Source organism: Anolis carolinensis, chromosome 2 (genome assembly GCF_035594765.1).
Source record: "Anolis carolinensis isolate JA03-04 chromosome 2, rAnoCar3.1.pri, whole genome shotgun sequence".
Taxonomy (NCBI): domain Eukaryota; kingdom Metazoa; phylum Chordata; class Lepidosauria; order Squamata; family Dactyloidae; genus Anolis; species Anolis carolinensis.
This window is the reverse complement of record NC_085842.1, coordinates 99194989-99210658: the sequence shown is the minus strand read 5'-3', so window position 1 is coordinate 99210658 and position 15670 is coordinate 99194989. Positions and strand designations below refer to the sequence as shown.

Sequence of the window (15670 nt, the reverse complement as noted above, 5' to 3'; positions counted from 1 at the left end):
TAGTACTGCAGCAGCCTTAACTTAAAACAATTAAGTATCTGATTTAAAGATGTGCAAAGGCCTAAAAGAAGAAAAGGAAAAATGTTATGTGGCTTCAAGTCAATTCTGGCTTATGGTGACCCTATTTTGGGGTGTGGGGTGAGGTGTGTGTGTGTGAAGGCTTTTGGACATTTATTTTTCAGAGGTTTGCCATTACTTCCTCTAAGGATGAGAGAAAGAGTTGGTCTTTCCCAAGATCACTCAGTTTTCTTGCTTGAATGTGGATTTGAATCCTGATGTCCTGGAGTGGTGTGGTGGTTGGAACATCTGAGTGAAAAGGAGGTTTGAGCATCAAAGTTACGACTCTGAAGATTAGGATTTGAAAGTCTGTATGGCCATGGAAACCTATTGGAAGACATTGGGTGAATCACATACTCTCAATCCCACAAAACCCCATAATAGGTCTGCCTTAGTATCTCCATAAATTGGAAACAACATGAAGATATACTACAACTACAAAAGTCTCAGTCCAGCACTCAGACTGCTAGAGCGTTACTGATCTCATAAAAGCTTTACTTGGTGGAAAAAGACTATCAGGTGTATCCTACAAGCTATGCTACCACCAAAAAGACGCCCTCCCTAGTCACTCACAGCTTTACTTTGGAAGAGAAGGGGCTCATGTAGCAGTGAACAGTTCTATGCAAGAGAAAATGGTCTTGCAGTTAACTGACTTATTTAGGGCTTTAAAAATGAGGAAATATTTGGGTCTCTCTTAATTCAGCACATTTCATTATATTCCATATCTACCAAATTTTTGAGTTGGCAGGGACAGTGCCAGTGAATCATGTCTTTCTACTTTTTCAGATGTTTTAAAAAATATATTTCACTTTTATCTTTCTGTTATTCCCCGTTTCCCCCTTTGTCCTCGTTGGACTTCAAGTGCTGCAAACCAAATTCTAAGTGCAGAAGTAGTTTGCTGTCAACTCAGCAGTGGCAAGAGGAGAGGAAGGGGCAGAATCTTGCCCTTTCAGTAGGCTCAGACAAAAGTTTAGCCTGCAGAAGAGAAGGCTGAGAGGAGACATGACAGCCATGTATAAATATGTGAGAGGAAGTCATAGGGAGACTAGGACACGGAACAATGGCTTCAAACTACAGGAAAGGAGATTCCACCTGAACATTAGGAAGAACCTCCTAACTGTGAGAGCTGTTTGGCAGTGGAACTCTCTGCCCCGGAGTTTGGGGGAGGCTCCTTCTTTGGGGGCTTTTAAACAGAGGCTGGATGGCCATGTGTCGGGGATACTTTGAATGCAAATTTCCTGCTTCTTGGCAGGGGGTTGGACTGGAAGGTCTCTTCCAACTCTTTGACTCTAAGTAAATTGCTGCAGCCTTTTCTAGCTGTCTCATTTAAAATATTAGCAATCTTGATCACATTCCAATGTTACTTGGCCACATGCGCCCAGTGAAATGTTGAAGTGCATGATGTCCTAGGTTGGAGTGAGCAAAAACCAGATACCCAGATCATTTAAACTGCATCTGCCAGCATTCCTTCCCATTGCTGTGTTCACTATGGTTGGTGGGACTTGCCACCTGGCAACTTCTAGAGGTCCATACTTTGTTCACCACTGTTACAAGCAGATGGTACAGGGAAGGTTTAATTTGCTATCAGCTGTATCGTAAAACACAATTATAGAAGCATATCTTATCTTTGAACCTTCTATGTTCTATATTCATGCCCACAAGGAAGCTAACATATAGTTGGAGTTGGCAGGTGGCAGGGCCCTGCCATGTTGATGTAGGTCTTGTGCCAAGTGCTTGTGACAGAATGTTAATGTCTCACCTACCCATTCATCCATGATGCCACTCCTCCCAGCATGAAATTCAAGATCTGGCAGCTGCTAGGAGAACTCCATATCAGACTAGCTACCTGCAGGCCAGGTGCATGTCCTAACATTTATGAGATTTTCAGATGTACAAAACAGTGTTGCCAGCTCAATACATCAGCGCATTGGCACAGGTTTATGGAGCATAATGCAGTTTGCAGCACATTTCTCTCCCTCATAGGTGAGGACAGAGGTGCTGAAGCTTGACTAGATTTATTGCCTTTCAGTAGTGATAGATAGCACTGCTCCCTGGTGAGAGAACTCTTGATCTGGATGCCTTTCATTTGCCAGTGGGGCTTTCTCTATGCAAAGCAACAAGGTTGTTAGCTTAATGGCCAGAGCTTGCGAATGTTACTTTGTTGGATAATAGCTTCCACAATCCCTCATTCTGTGGGATTCTTAGAGCTCTAATCCAAAAAGGTAACTTTCAAGAACCGTGGTTAAGAAGCCCCTCACTGTCCTTTGGTTCTTCACCCCCCCCCCCCCCCCCAGTTTTTGGCTGCGTCATAGCTGTGATCAGGGAGCAGTTTATGTATTCCACCATTGCTCCATGGCAGTTGCTCAATATCCCAGGCCCCTTGACCCTTTTTAGCTGTGGGAGAGGTGGAAACTCAGACTGCCCCTCTGATTAAGCAATTCACAGTCTGCCACAACACATGATTCTTTTTACTGCCCTGAAATTTCACATTTAGTCTCCCTCTCCACATTTAACCTTTGATTATTATAAGCTCTCCACTGGGACCTGTTCTCACTGTGAGACAAGAGAGAGGATTGATGTAAAGAACATCTGCAGTTTGGCAAAAGTTTCTGCATGAATGTTGTCGGCATCCAAGCTGTCAAAATGTTCTTTTATTGCAACATGACTACATACCAAAAATTATCAGGGTCCAACTTGCTGTCACAAACTGGTCTTATGATTCTGTTTTTGCTTAGGATGAACTGAAATGAAAGGCTTTGGGGAAGTTTAACAAGACATTATTGTTTTAGGTCATTGGCATGAGTAGAAATAAAATGTATTAATCCTAAACTATACTCTAATCTAAATATGTTAAGGGTATAAAAGGGTTTTAATAAGTCCACCAAATGCAATAGACTCTCAATTTACCAGAACTCTCAAAAAACGGCAATTTTTGAAGATATAATGCTTTAAATAAAAATTAAAATGAAATCAATTTTTATCTGAAATGTTACATTAAGTTTGTCTTTCTTTGCTTTTAATAGCTGTATTTTAATATTAATACAAAATCACTATAGAGTTAATTAGTGTTCCAAATTAAGTAAACATCTGGGAAGATCCAGATCTTTGATAAGATCTCGGTCTTACTAGGTGTGGGCCCTGTGTGGATTGGGCCCAGGGAACTTGTCATGTGATTCCCAGGCCCAATTCACACAGCTATCTTGGTTTTTCAGGCTCCAGGAGCCCAAAAAATTAAGAGGGCACCCCCCCCCCGCCAAACCCCTTAAAAACTTAAAAAAGCTTACCCAACCGCCATTATTTTCCTCCTAGTATTCTGGCGTATCATTTCTTCATGCCAGAGGTGTGTGAGGAGGAAGATAATGGCTGCTGGGAAAGTTTTAAAAAACTTTCAAGGGGTTCTTTTGGGGGGGCTTTGGGGTGGTTGCATGCCATTTCAATAGTTGACATGTAGCCACCCTCCCCAGGATAGCCTAGGATTTGGGTGGGTTGTGAGAACTTAAACCAACACCAAAGTTAGTTTTTTAAACAGGCTTCAGTGTGAGTTGAAGTCCTGTCTGGAAGTGCCCTACATTTATGAGTGCTGGTTAATGTAGAGTCTACTGTATGATAAGGAAACTTCATATTGCTACTTTTTTCATTTGTATTTAAATCTTGACCAAGACCTTGCATTACAAGGTGTAAACTCTCTTGTTTTCTAGCTGAGTGTAAAAATCAGAGGACACTGGAGTGGTCAGTGTTGTTTTGAACTTAATGTGTCAAGCTGTATGTTACTCAGAACACAGGGCAGTTTTCCAATCCTCATCTCTTCCTCAATCCGCTGAGTAAGTTTAACATATTTATGATGCTCAGTCTTTCCTTGCTCCAATTTCGCTGTGGAAAACTTTAAATTGCTCAATATCCCAGAATCCCCATCACTAAGATAGCTGCTGGTTTCTGGGAGTTGTTGTCCAAAAAGTAATCTATATATATAAAAGGGTAATGAAATTTCGGCCTAGGACAAAACAACAAAACTACAAATCCCAGAAACACTAAACTTGGCAGCACAACCCCTCATCCATGCCTCTACGTTCATACAACAAAAAGAAAAGAAAAATTAAGTCCCAATTACAGGGAGAGGAATAATTGTTTTTATCCAATTGCTGCCAGTTAGAAGGCTAAGCTCCGCCCACTTGGTCTCCTAGAAACCCACTCAGCCCAGGGGACAGGCAGAGTTAGGCCTCAGGCCTCTTTCACACTGCCTATAAAATACAGATTATCTGATTTGAACTGGACTATATGGCAGTGTAGACTCAAGGACCTTCCACACAGCTATATAACCCATTTATAATGGACTTAATGTCAGGGGAAAACCTTTACCCTTTACCTTAACTACCATCAATTCCTCAATACTTTATTTCCCATACCACCATACTTTGCCACAGCAACGCGTGGCCAGGCACAGCTAGGTTTTCTATAATTTATTTGTTTGATTCATGTTCCACCTCTCTTCCAAAGCAACTAAAAGATGTATATCCTATACAAAGCACAGATAAAACAACACTGGATTTCTGCACTTAGGTTCCTCTGGCAACACTTGAATGAGGGGGTAAATGATACGTGGCAGATGTGCTGAAGAAAAGATCTATTTTGTTTCTTCATTCAACCCTGTTGATAGCTGAGATCATTAAACTTAATTCTCTTTAGAATATCCTAGATTGGCAGCGCTAATGCTGAAATACATTCACTCCAGGGACCCAAAGGTTGGCATTCAGTCATCTTTAGCAAGATGGTTACATCCAAGCAGCCTGCCAATGAATGGGAGCAAAACATCAATGCAGTCCAGGTACTGCCAGATGGAAAATGTGCTTGCCTGTGCCAGAAAGGACCGTGTACATAGGGTATGGTCTCTGTGCATGAGAAGCCTGCTGCCACATAGCCTGTTGATAGAGCCTGGGGCAGTGAGTCAATATCACAGGCTTCACCAGTCTCAAGATGATTTTTATTATAGATTGCATATGTTCACATTTGCTGTTAAAGCACTCACCAGCGATTGCTGGCTACAGCTTGGATTGTAAATGTACAAGTGTGGCTATGCTTGGTTACATTCCCTACATATGTGCATTTACAGAGTCATTGGAAGCTGCAGGTGAGATGTTAGTATGTTAAAGGGATAATTGTATTTTAAATGTGGCACGGCTTTCCTTCATCTGTTGAACCATCTGGTTACTCTCCACATACAAACGTTCCCAGCAACGATCCACCTAGAACTAGAAATTCAATCTGTTTGGAAAGCTATTTTGTAAGGCTTTGGGTCCTGACCTAGATGGGAGCCCACTTTAAAATGTCTTGAGGAGCTGCACTACTCAAGAGCTTTTTGTTTCTAGGGTTTCCATTGGGTATTAATCCTATTCATGCTACATTCCAAACTGAAAGAGCTGGAAACCGGTTGCATCTCCTTGAGAATTGGTGCTGTTTGTGCCTTATGTACAGAGATAGGAGAGTTAGAAAGGAAAATCACTGTTGTATGTTTATGCTAAAAAGGTTACTCCCTTCTGTAAAATACTTTATATTTTAATCCTGTGACTCTAACCTTATCAAAATGCAGGCGAGAAATTCAATCAAAGATTTCACCGGCTATTCCATTCTTTGAGTTATCAAAGGCTTTCATGGCCGAAATCACTGGGTTGCTGTGAGTTTTCCAGGCCGTATGGCCATGTTCCAGAAGCACCCTCTCCTGCCATAGATGTGGGTGAAATGTCAGGAGAGAATGCTTCTGGAACACAGCCATACAGCCCGGAAAACTCATATAGAATCATAGAATCATAGAGTTGGAAGAGACCCCACGGTCCATCTAGTCCAACCCCCTCCCAAGAAGCAGGAAAATCACACTCAAAACACCCCTGACAGATGGCCATCCAGCCTCCGCTTAAAAGCTTCCAGAGAAGGAGCCTCCACCAAACTCTGGGGCAGAGAGTTCCACTGCCGAACAGCTCTCACAGTGAGGAAGTTCTTCCTAATGTTCAGGTTCTCTGTCTTTCTCTCTGTTTTCTATTATCTATCAAGCTCCTCCTGCTGACTCTCTCCACCTCTCCATCTACGTGAGTACCCACCAGTTCCTTTGTCCCCTCACATTTCCCTATTTCTCTGCATCTCCTTTCACTCTTTCACACACACTCTGCACCTTCCTGCCTTCTTTCCTATGCACCCATACTAGTACATATGAGTCAGTGGGTTGTGAACTTCCTCTTGCTCATATTTGCATCTTTCTTTGCTGCCTCAATCAACATGCTTACGTCTCACAGGTGCCCACCAGAGATTGAAAAATTCCAATGAGGATACTAGTGAAGGCAGTATGCATGGGTTTAGGAGGAGGACAAGGTACCTAATGCAAATACTCTCCTCTCTAAAATGTGTTGATTTCAGTTTGGAAGAAAATTTGCTTAAAATATGAAAAATGTAACCCGTGTAATTTATATTCATGCACATGTTCCAATCTTAGGGCATGGAAACTCAGCTGCACAACTCGTGTGTAAAAGCCAGCTTAAGCTGTAACTTCTTTTTCTCTGTACTGATTATTAGCATTGGGTGACCCTAACTATCTACCAGCTCATTCCCTCCATTTCTAATCAGCACAAACATTGACATAAAGGATGTGCAGAATCTCTTTGAGAAAAGTAAGTTTTTTTTCCTTCTCTTCAAACTCTGAAAAAGATGTCTCATACACACACACACACACACACACACACACACACACACACACATATTTCCAAGGGCTGCAGTTCCTTCTGACTCTTATCTCTCCAACATTAAATGAATAAATTATAATATTTCTGAGATCTAATACACAATTGACTGTGGGGAGAGATTTAATTATGGCTATTGCCTTGTCTAGTAGATGTTAATTTTATGTAATTTTCAAAGGTCTTTCATAAGTCTGTTTGCTTTCCAATTTGGTGGGGAAGGATTTGGTTCCTCTGCCTTTCATGCAATAGTATTCTGGTATGTTCTTCTAGCCCAGCCCTTTACTGCAGAAGCCCTGGATGTTGTTTGACTTCCAGCAACACTAACCAGCATGGTGCATAGTGAGGAATGTTGGAAGATACATGGCATTCAGAGTGTCACTTGATTCCCATCCCCACTTATACACAAAAATCAGCCTTGTGAGCTTGTTGTGTGCTTTCAAGTCATTTCCAACCTATGGTGACCCAAAGGCAACCCTATATTTGTGTTATCTTGGTGATATTTCTTCAGAAGAGGTTGTCATTGCTGTCCTCTCAGATTACTCACTAGGCCTCTATGGCTGACCGAGAATTTGAACCCTGGTCTCCAGAGTCATATGCTTAGAGTACTACACCATGTTTGTTCCTTCTATGAGTTCAGTGTGAGTTATTCCCAACAAAAATAGATAGAATTATCTTCGCACAACATGCAAGACATGTTGTTGCTGTTAGGTAGGAATAAATTTACAGTGATACCTTAACTTAAGAGTTTAATTTGTTCCATGATTGAGCGCTTAACTCAAAACATTCTTCTCTCAAAGTAACTTTCCCATTGAAATGTTATTAATCAGTTCTGCCCCCCACCCAGCCCTCCATTTTTGTTATATGTTTTTCAATAAGAAAATGTACTTTATAAATTACAAATAATGTATACATGCACATTCATGTGGAACAATAAAAAGGAAGATCAACTTTAAAATGGTAGAAGCACAGAGTTGTGGCAAGGAAGCACAAAGTGAAGAGGCAGAAGCATCATTTTCTTCATACTGTACTTATTCCAGCCTCCCTCCCTCTCTGTCTCCCTCTCTCTTCATGAAGCCAAACATACCAGGACTAAAAACCACACAAAATCAACTAACCCAAAGTTCCTCAAAGCAGACAAGAGCAAAGCAGGCAACAATTTCCCAAAGTAGACAAGAGTACATGGCCGCTCCCTTGAAGCCCTAAAGTTCTATACTCTCACGCTAGTGCTCCCTCTAGCTCTTAACTCAAAATGCTGCTGTTATGCCAAAGTGAGACTCAGGCCAAGCAATAGCTCTTAACTCAAAACACTCTTAACTTGGGACTCTCTTAAGTCGAGGTTCTGCTGTATTTGTTCGCATTTGTTCATGCATTTTCCACCTCCAATGAAAACAGGGCAACTTACAAACGTCGTCATCCTTCCAATTTATCCTCCCAAGGTCATCCACCCAAGAGACCCAAGGTCATCCACCAAGATTCATAAGTCATTTGGTGCTTAAGTCCCTAGGCAGACCAGCTCTCTAACCACTAGATTATATCATTTGAACTAGCTATTCTACTATTGGTGTTATGTGGAACCACTTTTTAAACTCAATGAGACTTACCCTAAGCATCCCAAACTGCATCAAGTGTTTGTACAGGCAGACCTAGAAATGTTATTGCAGATGCAACTGTGGAAAGATAATCCCTACTTTTTAAAAAAGTGTGTGTTACATAAAGCGCAGCAGTCATGATTAATAGCACAAAGAAGAGAAAGACTTGCCCAGGGGTGTCAAGCTGCTAGTGCCAGAGAGTGAAACAGCTCTGATCGACTGAATCCCTGGGAGATGAGGCACATCGTGCTGTCTGCAGCCTGCATTTGGGGAGAGAGCAGCCACTATAGCCATCCTAGGACATTTCTGATATGTTAAAAGCCTTGAATGGCTGAGCAGTCTATGAAAGGCAGCGGCAACCGCTGTCTCCCACTCCCCCCTCTCCCTGTGCTTTGCTGTTTGCTAAACACACTCCCCCTCCTTCTCTCTCGCTCATTCAGTATCTAACTGAGCATCCAGCTTTTGTGGGGTTGGGACTGTGTCAGTCACATTCTGAAACTGAAGCATGGCACATCAACTCCACCAAACATGAGGCAGGTTCCAGGACAAGGGGCAACTCTGTAATTTGGGTTGACTCTGCCCTTTTAAAAGAGTTACTTTGAGAAAGTGTTTCTTTATACAAGATTGCAAACAGTGGAAGACAAGAAACAAAGAGCTTGGTCCAGTGGAACAATGAAACAATAACTTCAGGTAAGTGGTTTTGCTTTTATTTGTTATCCACCATGGACAATGATTTTTTTTTTTGGTGGTAGTGGTGGGGTTTTATTTTACATTTGCTGGCTGGTTGAGAAAAAAAAAGCAAGTGTTTCTCATTGTGTAGCAGTGATTTTAAAATATTTCATCTTTATCAACACTGATAAAACAGCATTTCACACCTTTTAGGCTGGTAACAGACAAGAGTTGAGGATGATAGGATAGAGGGACAGATTCTCTACACTGTTTTTTGTTAAGCTAGTGTCTCTGGTCAAATAGGTTTCACAGGTGTCCAAAATGCTAGTGCCTAGTTTTGTAAAACCTGTGAATCGAGCCAGCAAGGGGATGAACATTTATGCAATGAACAAGGAGACATTCTATCATCTGCCTTTCCCCACAAATATTTTCTTTGGCATTAATCTTGGGCATTAGAGGTATATGCTGCATTGCAACTCAGCTTTAAAGCAGCTCTTTCCAAATCCCCTTCTTGCATTGGATTATAAATCCTATCATGCTCAGCAAGCATGGCATGTTGGCAGAGGATAATAGCACTTGCAGTCCAACACATATGGTGACCCTTTGGTTGGTAAAGATTGTCCTGTAAGTTTGGAAATGTTTGTGAAGTAATGTTGGGGATGGGAAAGCGATAGAATGCAGAGAGAAGCATGCTTTCCTTCTTTCTATCTTATGAATACAGGACAGCAATCTTGGAGAATTCTGGTCTCACTTACCTTTCCAGACAGCTTTTATAAAGCTGTCTCAAATCATTTCCTCTGTGTCAGTTAGCTACCAGATCTATATATTGTTCTTCCAAAAATTTGTCCACAGATTGATATAACAACATTCTTGCTTGTTGCAATTGTTGGGGCATCTCAGTACATTCTTTGCTCAATGTGCTTTTGACCCCAACTGCAGAGTTAATAGGTTATTGTACCTTTAACTGTCTTTGACAGCACCAAGAATACAATTCTTCTAAAGCAGTGGTTCTCCACCTATGGGTCCCCAGATGTTTTGGCCTTCAACTCCCAGAAATCGTAACAGCTGGTAAACTGGCTGGGATTTCTGGGAGTGGTAGGCCAAAACACCTGGGGACTCACAGGTTGAGAACCACTGTTCTAAAGGTACCAGCCCCTTGCCATGTTATACTCCTAAGTGACATTGGTGGTGTGACTTGTAGAGATCCCCATCATGGGATATAAAGTACAAAATGAGTATGCCACCCGCAGTGCACCCAAACTCTCTTCTTGTTCCTCCTTCTCTCTATCTCCACGCCATTTCTTTGTTTGTAAATAAAGTGGCAGGGCATTTTTACAGGCAGAAATGTTGACATTCTTGGACTGGAAGAATAGTCCCTGGTCCAAATCAGTTTTTATGACTGCATGGGAAACTCACTATAATGACCAGTTTGTATATTGATTTCAGGTCCTAAATACCTATACTGTTGGGCTACACCAATCAGCCAGCCTGAGTCCTATTTGTCATATGTACCATTAATATGTTGCCCAACTCCATTTTCCTATTCCAGACAGTTAGAGAAGTTACATTATATGTCTTCAGAGACTAGTTTTTGTGCTTCACTTCAAAGCACCTGCATGGTTCTTAATTTCCATGAACAACCATGCTGCACATCTCTCATGTTTTATAAGCATGTATATATAGCTGTTTTGTAAAGCATATACGTATATATAGCTGCCTGTGAAGTAAAAGCCTTGTTCAAATTAAGTTCCACTGTTTAGCATGATTTGGCTCTGGTTAATTGTTGGACTGGGTTTCAGAGATCCAGATTCACACCCACACAGAGTCTTGAAACTTTGATGATCTTTAGCCAGACAGTCTCTCTCAGCCAGACTTGAGAGGATAAAATGTGGTATAGGAGATCCTTAAATATACTGGAGGTACTAACAAAAGAATAAGTACACATTTTGTGAAAGGCATAATCTCACAATATCACAGTCTATTTGATAGTTGCTTTTTAGTGTGAAAATTCCATTTTCATTTTTGAATGTATGGGGCATGTGACTAATGCATTGCTTACCACAGCTGAAAAGGGTCTTAGAGTTTGAGAACTGATCTGAAGATTATATACCCTTGGGTATTTCCAGACATTCATCAAACTTCCCATTTTGTAATTCTCCCTGGCAGTGCATCTCAATCTAGGGAGACTGGCAGTTGTTACCAATGGGCCAGGGGCCAGTACCATGTTAGTGTTCATTGGAACAACTGTGTCTTTCCATCCTGGAAAGATCAGCAGCTGATGTCTTCTGGACTGATCCATGGACCACCACTTTATGCTTTTAAGCACTCTATGCTTTTCTTTCATCCCTCACTTGCTTCTGTTCAAGAAACATCACACACTGTCTTTTGGTTGTCTGTGTCAATCTCTTCAGGGAATTCAAAAGCAGGTTGTTGGGGATGTGAGCATACCTGGTGTGTGCCTGCCTGTCAGTGTGTGCTTTTCTTTCTTTGTCATTTGAGAGGCATTTTTTTTGCAGTTCAGGAGAAAACAATATTGAGTCTAGAAAAGAACTGATTGCCCCCTTCTGGCAGCATTTTGCAGTCCCTTGATCTTTTCAGACATGGGAAATTGGTCCTTCTTGTGGCAATTTTCATTCCCTCCTTTTTGGAAATATGAACCTTCATCCTTCCTAAATTCAAAATATGACAGGTTAAACAGATAAAGAGCATCTGGCAGCAATCAGGGAACAGTGTGCTATACTTTCAGTTAGTCATTTAGCAAGCAACCTCAATACGAAAAGAGGTATCAGAAATGTTGAGGTTTATACTGTTGTGGAAGTTTTCTGACACTCTGCTCTTTTAATCTCATTTGAATCATGCTTCCCATCCTGGCCTGATCTCACTAATGCCTTGAACGGCTGTTTGGACAAGTTCATAGGGACCGTGCAACATGGAGGACTGGCACACTTCCCAAGTGCCATATGGCTTGCAGGTGTCAGATGCGCGGCACATGTCTGTGTATACAAACAAACACATCTTCCATCAAGAATCCTTAAAGGCTGAATCCTCCACCATCTGTGTCAAATCACTTAATGAGTCTTCATCAATTCACTTATTGGGGGCTGTATTTGTTGAAAGCTTTTGAAAACATAACATTCCTCCAATTTAAGGAAGATTTTATGAAAAAATAACTGTGCTTTGAATATTGCTGAAGAATGATCCATCATTGAGATTCCTGTGTATGAAGCAATTTTACAGTGAAAGCTGAATCTTTCCTAGTCAGATGTTTTACTGAGACCCCATTTTCACTGACTAATGCAATTTCAACGGTTATTGAAGAAAGTGGTTTCATTGTGCAGATGATTACACAGGAAATCCTGGAACCAGTTTGGGCCCCTGATGGTGATTACACAAACCACAGAGCACCAATGCACATTAATGGCATTCTTTTGGGTGCTTTTAAGGGAGTTTGTTGTTTGGCCATCATGGTTTGAAACTAGCTTTGAACAGCATTAAATGGTTAGCATGGATAGGGGCCTGAGTTCAGTGGGACTTATTTTCTAGTTGTTTGTGCCTTTGTAGACAACTAATTTGCCTATTCATGAACAATAAGAAAAAGTGGCATTTAACACATTGGTGCTGTCTTATGTAACTCTACTCTAAAATACCCCCAGAGTTCAGTGTATCTGATAAAATCTGTAAAAACTGCTGGAGCTTTATAAAGTTCCACAATGGACCAACATGGTTTTATGTGCTGGTGTTTTTTTAATAACTAGGAATATTTCATATATAGTACCACTCCTTTGGAAAATGTTGAATCACACATAACATAAAAGTCTACAGGCCAGGAAAATACTTACATCCCTTTTCTGGAACTATTATACTAATAACTGGCATGGTTCCATTCTTGCCTGTCACTTCCACCAATACAGAATGGTTTCACAGAGTTTCAGTGAAATAATTACACTCCTTACAGATGTGAGGAGTTAATTAATTTAAGAAATACACGGTTGTACTTTCCTCAACCTTTATGTTGTTCCTGTTGACAGCCTTCAATTTTTTCTCATTTATGGCAAACCTATTATAGGGGTTTCTTAGCAAGGTTTATTCAGAGCAGGTTTCCTTTTCCTTCCTCTGAAGCTGAGAATGTGTGACTTGCCCAAGGTCACTTAGTGAGTTTCCATGGTCAGGTTGCAACTCAAATCTTGGTCACCAGTCATTGTCCAATGTTCAAACCACTACACTACATTGACTCTTTCAATATTTATGAAGGGCTTTCTTTTACAAAGAAGTAATAAAACCAGCAGCCTAAATACCTTAAAGGCACCTAACTAATTTTGGATGTTAAGCATCCAAAATTGGTACATAGAAGGGAGATAGCCCATTAATACCATATGCTATAGGATATATTTCAGAGGACAGAACTGGTAAAACCATATCTGAATTTTCCTTGAATAAGAAAATGCTATGAAATTATTGGGGCTGTGGTAAGTCTGCAGGCTGCTTGAAAATACATATACATACATGAAAGTCGTTATTAGCATCCTCCAACGGAGGAGGGAAAAACAAATGGAAATGAGTCTTAATATAACGGCAGTAGTAATGACACTTGAAGCAAAACAAGTAAATCAGTTAAATCAGGAAATCTCATCTTCAGTAATTATAAAGAGTGTATGGAGGTAAGTGAAGCCATAGTAAATATTTCCTTTGACAGAAAGCTTTATCAGAATTTAAGGAGAAATAAATAAAGATGGACAGAGAAACTACTGTGTGGGTGGAATGTAACAAACCCATTCTGTTGCTTTTTCTGAAGAGTTTTTAAAAATGGTTTCCTCATGGCTTACATTAGCTTTGCCAACTCTTTGAATATAATACTTGAAGAAATATTTATAGAAAAAACTAAAATGTCAATTTTAGACTCCAAAACAAATTAGAGAGGACTTTTAAATTATTTTCCCACCCTGTTCTTTTGGTATCCCATAGCTTGAGAAAGAGTCCAGGAGAGTATAAAACTGTGGCTTTTTAATTGGTTGGAAAAATGAATTTGTCCAGTTGTGTTGAAAAAGTAAGGTGGGAACAAACATAGCCGTCATATTTTGTTTGTTTCTTTTTAACAATTTGAAAGAAAATCCTGAGCTAGAAGACAGAAACTGTCATTCCTTTTTGGATTGTCTTCATTTTTTATGTATTAAGCTGAGAATGGAAGTTGTGTCCATCCATTGCTAATAAGATTACAACCAGTGCAAATACACCAATAGATTTGAGGTCTTCGTTTTTCAGAATTTGACTCAGCATCATTGCTTATACCATGTTTACACAGCTTTCAGTGTTATTTTCCTCTAAAGACTTCTCATTCCACTAGAAGGCAGGATGAAAGAAATGGATGACCTTTTTGGAAAAACGAATTTGTCCATTTGTCCAAAAGACGAAATTAATGATTTCCTCTTGTCTCTTGAATGTGAGAACATGTACATCTCTTTCTCATTTTTCACCCCATATTTGTCAGTCTACAGTGGATGCTTTCAATAAACATTTCAGAAAAAAGATTTGCCAACAGTTTGCAAAAGTCCATAAATTCACTATGTTTAAGTGACAACCAAACCTCTAGGACACACATCCAATGTTCAAGTTAACAAAGCATTTTATAAAAAAAGCTTTGGATAAGAAAAACCTGTAACAAACACAGAGGATTATGACTGATCAGCAAAAACTGCACAAAAATTAGAGTTTGCAGTAGCATTATTACATATATCACTTGGTACAACATTTGGGAATAATTTTGGTAATGTCAAAAGAGCAGAATATAATAATAATAATAATTATATATGCATAAAACAATTACCTTGATGACAACTATTTGTTTAGTTTTTTCCTAATTCCAATCCCAACCCAGATCTGAGTGGGCTATAATTCCAGTTTAAGGATATTCCAGGAATGCGAATACTATTTTGAAACGACAAAGGTGGCAACGTTCAGTGATAAGCAAAAAAATGACCATGAGTAGTAAGCAAAAAAGGAGGCCAAGATAGCCTCACATGAGAAGGGTTCTAGTGTGGGATCAGCCACCAATAAAGGCATGTTATTGTCTTTTAATTATGAAGCGAATTATGAAAGATTATGGGGTCTCTATCCAGATATGTATTTTTTTGTATTGCCTACTGCAAGGCAACTCAGGAAACTGTATGGACGAAACACCACTGAGATGGAATTGCAATCCACAAAATAAATTATTAGTTCTCTCCTTATGTGCTGTCCACAGAACAGCTGTTATTCAGTAGTTTCTCAGCCCTTCCTTTGCTTTCCCTCAGCAAGTAAAGTTACCACCTACTCTGAGTGCAAGCATTCCCTGGTACCACAGACAATATAGGCATGCATCAATGTGGGGAGTGAGGTCTGGAAGGATGTGGTGATACCTCTTAGCCCAGGCATGGGCAAACTTTTTTGGGTGGGGACTGCATTGCAGGCTGGCTGGCCTGGGTTGGGAGGGAAGGGGGGGGCGGCGAGTGCAGTTGGTGTCAGCGGGGATGATGGGAAGCAGAGTGAAATCCAAAAAAAAATTCACCATCCCGGTCTTCACCTCCTCTCCAGACTGTTTCCCCATGTGGAAAAACAGCACTGGACAAACACACTCCAGTAGATGAGGGTTCAGTTGGT

At 40.5% G+C, this 15670-nt stretch overlaps 1 protein-coding gene across 2 annotated transcripts in view; it reads left to right on the top strand.

The window, feature by feature from the left end:
- LOC100564439 (neuropeptide Y receptor type 2) overlaps positions 1-15670 on the top strand; it is a 47831-nt gene that overhangs the window by 10107 nt on the left and 22054 nt on the right. Inside the window, exon 1 of one of the 2 annotated variants that reach the window (XM_062970290.1) lies at positions 5856-9058. The exons of the other annotated variant lie outside the window; for it this stretch is intronic. The gene's annotated coding sequence lies outside the window, so the exon portion shown is untranslated. Of the gene's footprint in view, positions 1-5855; positions 9059-15670 lie in introns of those variants that run through there. 2 annotated transcript variants of the gene reach the window in all.